This window comes from Capra hircus, chromosome 14 (assembly GCF_001704415.2).
Source record: "Capra hircus breed San Clemente chromosome 14, ASM170441v1, whole genome shotgun sequence".
In the NCBI taxonomy this organism is placed as follows: Eukaryota; Metazoa; Chordata; class Mammalia; order Artiodactyla; family Bovidae; genus Capra; species Capra hircus.
In genome coordinates this window covers 64787115-64802346 of record NC_030821.1, presented here as the reverse complement: position 1 = coordinate 64802346, position 15232 = coordinate 64787115, and positions in this window count along the sequence as shown.

Sequence of the window (15232 nt, the reverse complement as noted above, 5' to 3'; positions counted from 1 at the left end):
AGCACCCTCTTCAGTACAGATGGTCTCATCGCTGCCCTGTGCTCAAGAGGCGCTGTGAGCACCTTCCTGGTTGAGCTTCCATGGGAGGCTTTACTCTTGCAGCACATGGCTGTTCTGATCCAGGCTGCTCATTCATGAACCACCAGCTCTTCGTGTTCCCGTCTCACAGGCAGGTTCTTTACCTCTAGCCCCACCTGGGATGAATTTCAGGTGGGGTAGGACAAATATCATCCATAGCAACTGCAGAACAAGTTGTCTGTTTTCCCAGTGTGTTTATTAACATATCAGGAACAATTTTCTGAGATAACCAGTTTGGGAAATACTGGTCTAGATCATTTAGAGATATATATATATATATATATATATATATATATATATATATATCCATTCATCTATCAATTATCAATGGACACTTAAGCTGCTTCCAAGTCTCGACTGTTGTAAATAGTGCTGCAGTGAACATTGGGGTGCACATGTCTTTTCAAATCGGAGGCTTTTTTTTTTTTTTGTCTTTTCTGGATATATGCCCAGAAGTGGGATTGCTGGATCATATGATAACTATTTTTAGTTTTTTAAGAAACTTCTATATTCCTCTCCATACCCCACTAAATTTTGAAGGGGATTGTCATTGCAGCAAAAGGTAACTGATAAACCCATCTTGCTCAGCTCCCCATCCTCTGCTGGTGATTTCCCTGCCCAAGCTGGCACAGGCAACTGACCTGGATTGCCATGATGCTACCATATCACTGCCTTCCTCTCTGACACCAACTTGGTCAGTTGCTTGCCCATCTCACTGTGTGGAGGTCAGAGTTGAGAGCCTGTGTCCACAGGGTCTCACAGTCCACATGTAGGGACTATATGATGGGGCTTCGGAGGCTGGCCAACCTGAGACCCCATTGCTACGCTTCTGCTTCCCAGATTCCAGGGTACACAGAGTTATTTACATCTCTGGGCCTCAGTTTCATCTTTTATAAATGAAACTAGTCCCACTTATCAGGCTTCCCTGGTGACTCAATGATAAAGAATCCACCTGCCAATGCAGGAGATTCAAGAGATGTGGGTTTGATCTTTGGGTCAGAAAGATTCCCTGGAGTAGGAAATAGCAACTAGCTCCAGTATTCTTGCCTGGAGAATCCCATGGATAGAGGAATCTGGCTGGATACAGTCCATGCGGTCGCTAAAGAGTCAGACTTGGCGACTAAACAGCAGCAACGATAGATAGTCACATTTACTTCTCTGGGATCTTTTAAAGATTAGTGGTGGTGGTGGTGGTGGTCTTGTAAAGATTAGTGGTGGTGGTGGTGTGTATGTATGTGTGTGTTTGTGTGTGTTTGTATGTGAAGTGTCTGGCACAGAGGTTAAAAACAATCAGCCAGAACAAAACCACCCTCAGTGTTTCCCTATATAAGGCTTTGTTTCATTTTTAGAAGAGCTTGACATTTTCAGTCAACCACAGAAGGAGAAATGAGACTGCATTCAGACTTGTGGGGACTTCAAACATTGACCCCCACCCCCTGGAAGTTCTTTCTGAGGCTTGTTGTAGCAACAGCCAAACAACCAGCAGCCCACTCACAGGATGTCCTGTGCTCTGGGCCCTGGAGCTGAGCTGTGCACAATAGGGGCCTGTCTACTGATTGCCGTGACGATGACACATGGCTTTGAAAAGCACATCTCACTGCTTTGTGGAGTCTCCTTCACCAGGCTCTCCCAGGGCAGACTGTTTTATGATAAGACAATGAAATCCAAATTTACTAGGTACTTTGTTTGGGGAGTGGGTAGGGAAGGAAATGAAAGTTCTTCAATTAATTGTTCACCCTTGGCCATTTTATTGCTTCTAAACATTGCCTTTCCCTCCGTAAAATCAGTACTACAAGGAAGTGGCCGTGTGGATGCTGACAAGCTAAAAGTGAGTGTTGGCTGGGGTTCGCAGTTAAGAAACAGGAGCTGTCAAGTTGCCTTTCCTGTGGGGAGGCTGATGGAGCCCAGGAGCCAAGGATGGGCTGGTGCGGACAGGCCTGACCTCATGAAACAGACCCGGGGATGAGGAGGGGCCCAGAGTCTGTGGGTGCAGGAATGAGATCAAATGCCATCTTTCCTACTCTCCTAAGGGGTAGGAAAATGTCCAGTGGATCTGCACTGGAATGGCACACCAGGCAGTGTCTGTTCTTTTATTATTATTTTTGTTTATTTATTTTACTATTTGTTTGGCTGTACCAGGCCTCATTGGAAAAGACTCTGATGCTGGGAGGGATTGGGGGCAGGAGGAGAAGGAGACGACAGAGAAGGAGATGGCTGGATGGCATCACGGACTCGATGGACTTGAGTCTGAGTGAACTCCGGGAGTTGGTGATGGACAGGGAGGCCTGGCGTGCTGCGATTCCTGGGGTCGCAAAGAGTCGGACACGACTGAGCGACTGAACTGAACTGAACTGAACTAAACCAGGCCTTAGTTATGGCATGCAGGATTTTCAGCTGTGGTGTATGAGATCTAGTTCCCTAACTAGGGATTGAACCTGAGCCCCCTGCACTGGGTGGGCAGAGTCTTAGCCCCTGGACCACCAGGGAAGTCCCGGCAGTGTCTGTTCTAACTGGGCAGGGTGTCCCTCTGTTCAGTTGGTCATGTTCTGAATACAACCTTTCCTAAGGGCACCTCTGAGTGGATATTAGGACTGAATCAAGTTCCTCCTACTTGGCTTAGGGGCAGCAAACTGGAGCTAGTGTTCAGTGGCACCCATCTAGCTGGTTTCCTTGAGACTTCCTTTGGAGGGAAGAGCAAATGTGGTTAGAGGAATGAGAGCTTTGCCTGGGAATAATCTTTAGAGTATTTACATTTGGTAGATCTGTGATCTCTAAAATAATCATGTATTGAGGATGACAGAGATTGTTGTTCTCCTGATATCTAGGTTATCATTTTTTTTTCAATGAGGAACTTTAAAATTTTATCTTAGCCTTTGACTACTTCAGGATGAAAACTCCCTTGCTGCTGGGTGGAATCAGCCATAGTGCCAGCAAGAAATACATGATGCACTCAAACTGGCTAACTGGCCAGAGTTTAATAAAGTAACTAAAGAGAGAGTGTGTGTAGGAGTTTTGGAAACTCAGGGGAACATATAGAGAGAGCTGTTTTCACCCCTGGGCCTGAGGGGCAAGGAGGAAGAAGTGATTAATAAACCTGGAGAGAGTCACTGGGTGAAGATGGATGATTGACAGGCGCTGTAATCCGTGGGAGAGGCGGTGGCCACAGGTGGGGAGAGGTAAAGGTGGGAGTGGTCTGTAGATGGCAGGAGTGGTGTTAATCCTTGACATTGTTTAAAATTGTCTGCGTGTGTGTGTGCTCAGTCACTTCAGTCATGTCTGACTCTGTGACCTATGGACTGTAGCCTGCCAGGCTCTTCTGTCCATGGGATTCTCCAGGCAAGAATACTAGAGTGGGTTGCTATGCCCTCCTCCAGTGGATCTTTCCAACCCAGGAATTGAACCCATATCTCTTGCATCTTCTGCATTGCTGGAGGTTCTTTACCCACTGAGCCTGGGAAGCCCAGAATTGTTTGTGCATGGTAATAATAAAGATTGACTTTTAGTTGGTTTTACTAGACACTCCCACTCATGCCCTAGATAGAGAGATAGAACCATCCCTTAGCAACTTGACAGGGGACAGGCTGGGGAAATAGATACTCATCGTCACCCTCCTCCATCTTCTGGTCTCCTAAATTTACCTCAATTGGCTGGAATCAGGGGAAGTCAGAGGGCAAGGAGGCTCATTGATTGTGTCCATTCAGGTAAGTCCTTCAAGGCACAAGGCAGTATGGAGAAGTGACTATGGTGGAGGCACGGATAGAAAATACCCAGCATAGACTTGAAGCTTTGAGTGGATATGCGACTTTATAAAATGCCCTTATAGGCAGGAGGTGTGCTCACTCCTTTCTTTTCCCTTTTCCTGCTGGTTTGAATTCAGATGTGATGTCTGGAACTGGAACAGAAATCATAGTTCTCAAAGGTGAAAACACATGTTGCTGATAACTGAACAATGAAAAAGAAGGCATTCGGAAGGGCCTGATGATCACAGAGGCCCTGCGCAAGCCTTCATTCACATGAGAAGGAAAAACATTTCTGTTTTGCTTAGTCCACTATCGTTTGTCTTGCCATTTGCTGCCCAACCTAATCCTACCTAGTTGTATGAGTTCTTTCTACGTGAAGGAAAGTATTTAAAGTATTTGTCTACCATATTGTCCTTTAAAAACTTTTTGCTGCAAACTCCAGAAGATAGTGGAGGACAGGGGAGCCTGGTGTGCTGCAGTCCATAGGGTCGCAAAGAGTTGGGCCTGATTGAGTGGCTGAACAACAACAATATATTGTCTCAATACAAGTAGCATGAAGTCACTTCTGGCCCCTGATTTTTATCTCTGATGTTAACACTTGCAGACCCTGTGAATGTTCTGTTTTCCTAAAAGGAAAGCTGAAGGATTTGAGGAGCGACTGAATTGAACTGAACTGAACTGACCCTTTGAATTAGAAAGCCAGAGTCTTGCCTGGGAAGGACTGTGATACGTTCCTCTTTGACTACTTTAATTGCCTTTCAGATTTTTAAAGATTCTAGAAAAGCAGTACTGATGAACCTACCTGCAGGGCAAGACTAGAGAAGCAGACAGAATGTGGACTTGTGGACACAGTGAGGGGAGGGTGGGATGGCCTGAGAGCAGCATTGGCATGTACACCACCAGGTGGAAAACAGCCGATGGGGAGTTGCTTCATATCACAGAGGACTCAGGTCGGTGCTCTGCGATGGCCTAGATGGGTAGGATGGGGGCGTTGAGTGGCAGGGAGGCTCAAATGGAGGAGATACATGTATCCTCATATGATTCACATTGTTGTACAGCAGAAACTGACACAACATTGTAAAGCAGTTATCCTCCAGTTAAGAAGAAAAGATTACCTGGTAGCTCAAGTTGTAGAGAATCTGCCTGCAACACAGGAGATCTACGTTTGATCTCTGGGTCAGGAGGACCCCCTAGAGATGGAAATGGCAACCCGTTCCAGCATTCTTGCCTGAGAAATCCCATGGACAGAGGAGCTTGGGGGTCACAAAGAGTCAGATGTGACTGAGCAGCTAACACCAAGAAGAAAAGAAAAAAGGAAAGATATTAGGATTCAAGGAAGAGGTAGCTGTCATAGGAGCATTTGAATGATTATACAGTTTTAAAAGTACAGTTTGGATGCTTGCTCCTTGGAGGAAAAGCTATAACAAACCTAGACAGTGTATTAAAAAGCAGAGACATCACTTTGCAGACAAAGGTTTGTGTAATTAAAACTGCTTTTTCCAGTAGGCATGTGCAGATGTGAGTGTTGGATTATAAAGAAGGCTGAGCACTAAAGAACTGGTGTTTTCAAACTATGATGCTGGAGAAGACTCTAGAGAGTTCCCTTGGACAGCAAGGAGATCAAACCTGTGAATCAACTCTAAATATTCATCTGAAGAACTGATGCTGAAGCTGAAGCTCCAATATTTTGGACACCTGATGCAAAGAGCCAGCTCGTTGGAAAAGAGCCTGGTGCTGGGAAAGATTGAAGACAGGAGAAGGAAGTGACAGAGGATGAGATGGTTGGATGGCATCATCAACTCAATGAACATGAGTTTGAGCAAATTCTGGGCGATAGTGAAGGACAGGAAAGCCTGGCATGCTGCAGTCTGTGGGGTCACAGAGTCCAACATGACTGAGCGACTGAACAACAAATGTGAAACATAAGCCTATAAACGGGTACTGATAAATACTACATGGTAAATTGCTTTAATCTGTTACATATGTCACATGGGGCAGGTGGATCTGTAATCAATGGATTAAATTCCTCTTCCTGAGCTCTGATGCCAGCATGGTGATTTTCCAATCTCCAGGATAACTGTGTTTGGCTCACTGGTGTGGTTTAATAGAAAGCATGTGGTAGGGAAGCAGGGGAACCACAGGGAGAATGATCAAGATATAAACCATGGTTAATCCCAAACTGAAGGATCTTAGGGGAATTATTTCTTTTTCCTCATCTGAGCATCTTTAAAGTTCCATTTCATAGATAAAGAAAATAAGGCAAACACGTAATCTGAGCTCAATAATGTTGCCTAGAACCAGAGACACCAATAGCCCATCTGTGTAGTCCCCACTCAGGCCAATCCGACTCCTGCACGTGCTAGAGAAAGTTAGATGTGTCTGTGCTGTATGAGTATAGCTTTACAAACACAAGAAGTTCTTTCTTTATGTGTGCTGGGTCTTTCTTGCTGCGCATGGGCTGTCTCTAGCTGTGGAGAGCAGGGGCTTCTCTCTAGTTGCGGTGCATGGGCTTCTCATTGCGGTGGCTTCTCTCATCACAGAGCACAGGCTCTAGGCTCGCAGGCTTCAGAAGCTGCAGCAGGAGGGCTCAGTAGTTGTGATGCATGGGTCTAATTGCTTCACAGCATGTGGAATCTTCCTGGACTAGGGATCGAATCCTTGACCCCTACACTGACAGGCGGCTTCTTACCACTGTATCACCATGCAAGTCCAACACAAAGAATTATTAAGAGAGACATTATAGTTCTTTGAGGTGACCTTTCAAATTATAGCTTTCAGTGAAAGTTGCTCAGTCGTGTCCAACTCTGTGCGACCCCATGGACCATACCATCCATGGACTTCTTCAGGCCAGAATACTGGAGTGGGTAGCCATTCCCTTCTCCAGGGGATCTTCCCAACCCAGGGATTGAATCCAGGTCTCCCACTGCAAGTGGATTCTTTACCAGCTGAGCCACCAGGGAAGTCCAAGAATACTGAAGTGGGTAGCCTATCCCTTCTCCAGCAGACCTTCCTGACCCAGGAGTTGAAACAGGGTCTCCTACATTGCAGGCAGATTCTTTACCAGCTGAGCTACCAGGGAAGTCCTTTCAGCTTTCATTGCTTGCCCCAGTTGTACCTTTTGGTGTCACTATAAGGTAGAATACAGATCTGAAATTTGTGCCATTATTTCTGTACCTCTTATATTATTTAAGAAACATAAGAAATACACTACTTGAAAAACTGCTGTCAGAAAACACAAAGCCAATTCCTTCAAGGTGAGATCTGTGTAATATTAGAGTTATATTATAGTTTTGTGCTTGAAATCATTGTGCTTGGTTATAAGGATGGGACAGACTAGAATAAAAACAGCCAACTAAACAGATTTGGAGGTATTTGGAAAATATCCCTTAAGATATTTTTGTGTCTATAATAGATTTGCATCTTGAAGGAAGAGTAGGCAATCTATCTGATTAAGCTTTATTCTCTTCTATGGTTTTGATGATTAAGAAGAAACAGAGGGAAAATCTAATTATAGACCTTTGGGGTTTGCTGACCCAGGCTGGAAGATACCCAAACCTCCCCCAATTCTTTAATTTAAATTGCATGTTCTCCTTATGTTACAAAGTTTAATGTAAAGCTTTCCAAAGTAAGGGAGGAGCCCAAATGAGGTTTAGACGAAGTCCGTGTACGTTTAAAATCTCTACTGCTGTAACTGTCAGGTCCCCACTGATGGGAGCTGAGGTTTGTCCCACGTTCAAAAGGGGAGCTACACACAGACTTAGAAAACGAACTTTTGGTTGCTGGGGAAGGGACAGTTAGGGAATTTGGGATGGGCATGTACACTGCTATATTTAAAATAACCAACAAGGACCTATTGTATAGCACACAGAACTCTGCTCAATGTTATGTACCAGCCTGGATGGGAGGGGTTTTGGGGAGAATGGATACATGTATGTGTATGGCTGAGTCCCTTTTCTGTTTACTTGAGACTATCACAACATTGTTAATTGGCTATACCCCAATACAAAATAAAAAGCTTAAAGTTTGAAAAAAAAACCCCAAAACAAACAGGAGGTGGAAATAAATGCTGTCCATATTCTCTATCCCTAAATATGGGGAGTAGTGGCTGGTTTCTGATAGCTTTTCTGCCCATTTTTCAACTGGTTGAATACAAGTTGCTTTCAGCCAAAATCTAAGCCTTGCTTTTGCAAGCTTTAACCAAATTCCAAAGCACATTGAGAATTTTTGAAACAGTTGCTGCTGCTAAGTTGCTTCAGTCGTGTCCGACTCTGTGCAACCCCATAGATGGCAGCCCACCAGGCTCCACCATCCCTGGGATTCTCCACGCAAGAACACTGGAGTGGGTTGCCATTTCCTTCTCCAATGTATGAAAACAGTGGGATTCTGTAAAAAATTAGTTGATAGATTGATTCACTATTCATTGTCTCCTTAATTTATGACACTAGAATGTAGTGGTTAAAAGTATAAATTTTGTTTAATATCATCCATCCACATTTCAGACCCAAACGCTAAATATGGATCCTTTAGATGCTTTTGAACTGTGGTGTTGGAGAAGACTCTTGAGAGTCCCTTGGACAGTAAGGAGATCCAACCAGTCCATCCTAAAGGAGATCAGTCTTGAATATTCATTGGAAGGACTGATGTTGAAGCTGAAACTCCAGTACTTTGGCCATCTGATGAGAAGAACTGACTCATTTGAAAAGACTCTGATGCTGGGAAATATTGAAGGTGGGAGGAAAAGGGGACAACAGAGGATGAGATGGTTGGATGGAATCACCGACTCCATGGACATGAGTTTGGGTGGACTCAGGGAGTTGGTGATGGATAGGGAGGCTTGGCGTGCTGCAGTCCATGGGGTTGCAAAGAATTGGACAGGACTGAATGACTGAACTGAACTGAACTGAGAGTTAATATAACTCTTTAAGTCTTTGTTACCTTAGTGATAAAATGGAGGCAATTACAATGATATCTACTTTATAGTTTGTTCAGTAGATGGAGTACGTTATAAGCGTAAAGTAAGTGCTCAATAAGCAATAATTAAAAAAGTTCCCCCACTTACAGATTCATCCATCCTCTGTCCATCCATCCACACACTCATCCATTCATTCACCCATCCATCCATCCTCATATCTGTCAGCTCTTTCCTGAAAACCTCCTGTGAGCCTGGCCCTGATCTATGTACAAGATGCCTGATGTCTGCATCTTATGGTCTAGGTTTGTAGATAGGTGATGATGATACATCATGGTAAGTGCTGTGAACAAACATGAAGTAGAAAGTTTTTCTAACTCACTTGGGGAATATAGGGGGACCTCATTCTTCCTCCTGAAGAAACAATCCATTAGCTATGCTCAGAGGGGAGTATAGAATTAAGAACAGAGATTTATTTTGGCTTAATACATGGAGGTATTTCTAGCAGAGATGCTGGATCATAGAATAGAAGGCCATAGGATGTACTGATTCCTGTCATGAGAAGAGGCATCAAGCAGAATCCAGGAGATCAATTTGCAGAGATATTTAGGAGGGGCCTTAAGCACTGAATTAAGTGACTGTGTGAATGACTTTTAATGTCCTTTAGAACTCTTAGGATCTGTGATTCTCTTTTTTGGCTGCATTGCACAGCATGCAGGATCTTAGTTCCCCAACCTGGGATTGAATCTGTGGCCCTTGCATTGCAACTATAGAGTTTTAACCACTGGACCACCAAGGAAGTCCCTGGATCTGTGATTCTTAGGAAGCTGGAAGTGCTTAGATGATCTTCTTTGAGGTTTCTAAATCAGAATGAAGCAGGGTCAATTTAGCTGACTTGGTAATTAACATGACCAAGATGGTGTTATGTTCATGCTTTGATATAATTGTTGTTCAATTGCTAAGCCATGTCCAACTCTTTAGGACCCTGTGGACTGTAGCCTGCCAGGCTCCTCTGTCCCTGGGATTTTCCAGGCCAGAGTATTGGAATGGGCTGCCATTTCCTTCTCCAGGGAAGCTTCCTGACCCAGGGATCAAACCCATGTCTCCTGCATTGGCAGATGGATTCTTTGTCACTGAGTACCAGGGAAGCCCTTTGATATAATTACTTTTACTTTATTTTTATTTTCAAAAATAGAAACTGCTGTGGGCACTCAATATATGCTTAGAGGTTTCTCACTGAGGGCAGGATGAGTTGGGTACACTGGCATGTGGTGTTTGGTCAAGCAATGAAACGTTAATACATTTCCTTTTGTTCTTCCCATTCTCTTTTTCTCAAATACAAGCTGCTATCAAATTTAGTGAAAAGCATTATGGTCAAATGTAGCAACAGCTAATGTCCAGCTCTTGGAAACCTCTACTCCTATTGCTTCCTTTGCTTAATTCCTATTCTGTGTTTTTGCCTAATTGTCAGATTTTGTAGTGTGCTCACTTTTACAAGTTGCTCCAAAAATTTTACAAGTACATTACACTTTTAAAATATATAAATTAAAAGATGAATATTCCCTGACAATTTTAGTCTATATTATTATTTATTTTTATCCCAGGTCATTTCATTAAGGTGTCACTTACTAGGAGAACAAATAATGGCAAAAATATAAAATAGAAACAGAAAATTAACCTGCTGATCACCTCACTGTCAAGGGCATGACAACACCACAAATGTGTGTGGTTCAAGGGATATTATCATTGGGTTATTTGTTGTTAGTCGCTCAGTCATGTTAGACTCTTTGTAACCCCATGGTCTGCAGCATGCCAGGCCTTCCTATCCTTCACTATGTCCCGGAGTTTGCCCAAACTTGTCCATTAAATCAGGAATGCCATCCAACTATTTAATCCTCTCTTGCACTGTTTTTCTTCTGCTTTCAATCTTTCCCAGCATCAGGGTCTTTTCCAATGAGTCAGCTATTCACATCAGGTGCCAAAGTATTGGAGCTTCAGCATCAGTCCTTCCAAGGAATATTCAGGGCTGATTTCCTTCAAGATTCCTTTAAGATTGTTTTGATCTCCTTGCTTTCCATGAGACTCTCAAGAGTCTTCTCCAGCACCACAATGCAAAAGCATCAATTCTTCAGCACTCTGCCTTCTTTATTGTCCAACTCTCACATCCATACATGACTACTAGAAAGATAATAGCCTTGACTATACGGACGTTTGTTGGCAAAATGCTATCTTTGCTTTTTTACACACTGTCTAGGTTTGTCCTAGCTTTCCTGCCAGGAAGCAGTCATCTTCTAATTTCATGCCTGCAGTCACCATCCACAATGATTTTATAGCCAAAGAAGAAGAAATTTTGTCACTGTTTCCACTTTTCCCCTTTCTATTTGCCATGAAGTGATGGGACTGGATGCCTTGATCTTATTTTTTTAATATTGAGTTTTAAGCTGGCCTTTTCACTTTCTTCCTTTGCCCTCATCAGTCCTCATAGCAATCCTATGAAACAAATCCTACTTGAAATTGAGTCATACTAATGTCTAAAATTTTGCTTAAATAGTAGAGTCATGATTCAGATTGATAGCAACTCTTAATTATACATATTAGATATGTATGTATATTAGATAGATATGTATATTAGAGATAATATGCTCATTGATACATATTAGATGACAATATTTTTCTCCAGTCAGGGAATGTTTTCTTAAATGGAATGGAAATATAACAGCATTCAGGAAACATTCTCCACCTTGGTTTCGGTTGCCTCTAATTTCTTATCAGAACTGTTGTTTTAACCTGCAATTAGGTTTATAGGATTTAAAGCTAGGCTTTTGCCTATATCAGGGCTTCCCTGGTGGCTCAGAGGTTAAAGCGTCTGCCTGCAATGCGGGAGACCCATTCGATCCCTGGGTCAGGGAAGATCCCCCGGAGAAGGAAATGGCAACCCACTCCAGTATTCTTGCCTAAAGAATCTCATGGATGGAGGAGCCTGGTAGGCTACAGTCCATGAGGATGCAGAGTCAGACATGACTGAGTGACTTCACTTTTGCCTATACAGGTCAGTAGATCAGGATGTAATCAGCATATAAATTATTTATGTGACTCCTCAAACTCTCTCTAGCTCTGTGCTTTGAAAATATTCCAAATCTCTCCGTTTGTAAAATGAGGCTGAAGATTGCTGTAAGCTGCAAATGATGAACCCTCATTGAGAAAGGGTGGTAGGCATGCTGGCATACCACTGATACAGGCAGTGTCCCAAGAGATGCTAGAGAACCAGACCAATGTGTCTGAGACATCCAGGCCCTTGCGGTGCTTATAGGCTGGGCTGAGCTCCCTCTAAACTTCTTTTGAGAGCCATCCCCTAGCCCCACAAAGAACCCTGGACAAAATTGAAGACCATATGTTGGGGCATCAGAGTTGGCTCAGAAGGCTCTTGCAATAGCATGGATTGAGGAGTTGGGACTCAGAATTTGTGGGGCTGGCAAAGGCTGCTGCTAATTTTCTGTTAGTTGTGGTCTTAGAGTACAACTGAGGCCAGAGCAGGTCTGATGACTTCTGGAGACAGGTTTTGGCAGAGACAGATTGTTCTTTCTGAACCCCCTTGGGCTGTGCGACCTCTGCTTGGAGAAGCACTGAGGTCTGGTGGGAAGGACCTTCACGATGAATTTCCTTGGATCTAGAGTGGAGACAAGCATCAATGCTGTGTGTGCTGTGTGTGTGCTGTCACTTCAGTCATGTTTGACTCTTTGAGACCCCATAGACCATAGCCCTCCAGGCTCCTATGTCCATGGGATTTTCCAGGCAAGAATGCTGGAGTGGGTTGCCATGTCCTAAGCATCTACAGTAATGGGGAAAACCTTTTCAATTTTCTTGGGCTCTAAAATCACTGCAGACAGTGGCTGCAGCCATGAAATTAAAAGATGCTTGTTCCTTGGAAGGAAAGCTATGACAAACCTAGACAGCATATTAAAAAAGCAGAGACATCACTTTTCCAACAAAGGTCCATATAGTCAAAGCTATGCTTTTTCCAATAGTCTTGTACAGGTGTGACAGTTGGACCATAAAGAAGGCTGAACACTGAAGAACTGATACTTCAAATTGTGGTGCTGGAGAAGTCTCTTGAGAGTCCCTTGGACTGCAGATAAATCAAACCAGTCAATTCCAAAGGAAATCAACACTGGCTATTCATTAAAAGGACTGAAGCTGTAGCTGAAGTTCCAATTCTTTGGCCACCTAATGTGAAGAGCCGATTCATTGGGAAAGATCCTGATGCTGGGAAAAATTGAAGGCAAAAAATTGAAGAGGGCAGCAGAGGATGAGATTGTTAGATAGTATCACCAACTTAATGGACATGAATTTGTGCAAACTCTAGGAGATAGTGGAGGACAGAGCAGCCTGGCGTACTGCAGTCCATGGGATCACAAAGAGTTAGACACGACTTGGCAGCAGAACAACAGCAAAGGTATTAGAACCATCAGTCTAATGGTATCCTTGTTTCATTAATTTAATACCACCATTAGGTGTAAGGTACCTAGGACTCACAAAAAACTTAAGTTTTTTTGAAATCAGAAGAAAAATGGACATAATCTGATTGGGGTTATATTTGTCTTTAGAACAATGCAGTCAGCAAATATAGTTTTATTTTTTTTTTATGGAGGAAGGAATCCTGAGTGGAAGAAGTAAAGCTTGGCTTTGGGAGCGACTGGACTAGTGGCCACATCCTCAGTAGAAAAGTCTTGGTATCATGAATATAATGGAAATATCCAGTTTGTTTGGATTTTGCCAAGAGAGTCCAAATTCAATGTGTGGTTCAGAATTCAAAGCATGATGAGTTTCTTATAGCTTTTTTAAAAGTACTGTGCTATTTAAAGAAATAGTTATGCATACTGGGGAAAAAAGTATCTTTATGACCCCATTTAGAGGTTCTTAAGCCAAGTCCATCTTTACAAAGAACACATTCCAGCTGGTCATTAAAATAATGTGCGTGGTATCTGAGATCATCATTCACATCAGGGTCTCATCACCCTTCTTACCTACCCCCTTTTTCTTCCAATCATTTCTGCTTAGAACTATTCAGTTTCAGTTCAGCCGCTCAGTCGTGTCTGACTCTTTGTGACCTCATGAACTGCAGCACGCCAGGCCTCACTGTCCATCACCAACTCCCGGAGTCTACCCAAACTCATGTCCATGGAATTGGTGATGCTATATAACCATCTCATCCTCTGTCATCCCCTTCTCCTCCCGCCTTTAATCTTTCCCAACATCAGGGTCTTTTCAAATGAGTCAGCTCTTTGCATCAGGTGGCCAAAGTAGTGGAGTTTCAGCTTCAACATCAGTCCTTCCAATGAATACCCAGGACTGATTTCCTCTGGGATGGACTGGTTGGATCTCCTTGCAGTCCAAGGGACTGTCAAGAGTCTTCTCCAACACCACAGTTCAAAAGCATCAATTCTTCAGCGCTCAGCTTTGTTTATAGTCCAACTCTCACATCCATATATGACTACTGGAAAACCATAGCCTTGACTAGATGGACCTTTGTTGACAAAGTAATGTCTCTGCTTTTTAATATGCTGTCTAGGTTGGTCATAACTTTTCAATAAATAAATAAATCCCCTCCTTTGTTTCCAATTTTGACTCCATACCTAGTTTTAATTTCTACTTCTGGTCTTTAATAGAATTTTCATTCTTCTGGTTATATTTAATATTTGGACTTTTGAGTTCATATTTGATTTCCAGCTTAGCTCATCTCTCTGCTCTTGCAACCATCATATCACAAATGAATACTTCCCACTCTAAGACTCTGGCTCTGGACATCACCCTGACCTTGACCTTTGAATTGGGGTCTCCTCTTTTTAAACTATACATCCATAAAGGAGCTCCCTGGATGCTCCAAGCCTTCATTTAGATAAGCTATTTAAGAGCCAGCACAGACTCTCGGTGCTCTTGAGTGCAGCCTGATGTACTGCCTTTGTTGAAGAAGAGAGCCTGGTGGCTCACATCAGCATCCCACTAGGAATTCTTTTTGACAAGCGCTTTGACCAGAGTTTTATAAATTGTAGAAAAAATTATATTATGATGATGCATTTGCACATTGGTTTCCTGAAAATAGATTGTTTTGATTTTATCATCCCTCTAGAAAATGTGTGTTTACATTGACATGTATGGTTATACTCTTGAGACCCAGCCAAACCACAAGTCTAGATTTGGAGTAATGAGCACGGGGCTACAAAGATGGGTCGTTCTAATGGGAGAGTAAATCAAACACTGACACAGTGGCTGGTTGACTTACACTAAATGAATGAAAAAAGTAACAAGTTGTAGGTTGTTTTTCCCAAGGTGGATATAAACCCCCTTTTCTTTCTCCTTAAATTTGATTTTTTTGGATACCAGCCCAGCTTAAGTTGTTGTTGGGGACTCTCTGAGCCAGTGATTCTTAGCTCTGTACTTCATTCTTCATCTCCAGGACATACTTAACGGTTAAACTCACAGGATCATAGAATCAAAAACGTGACCT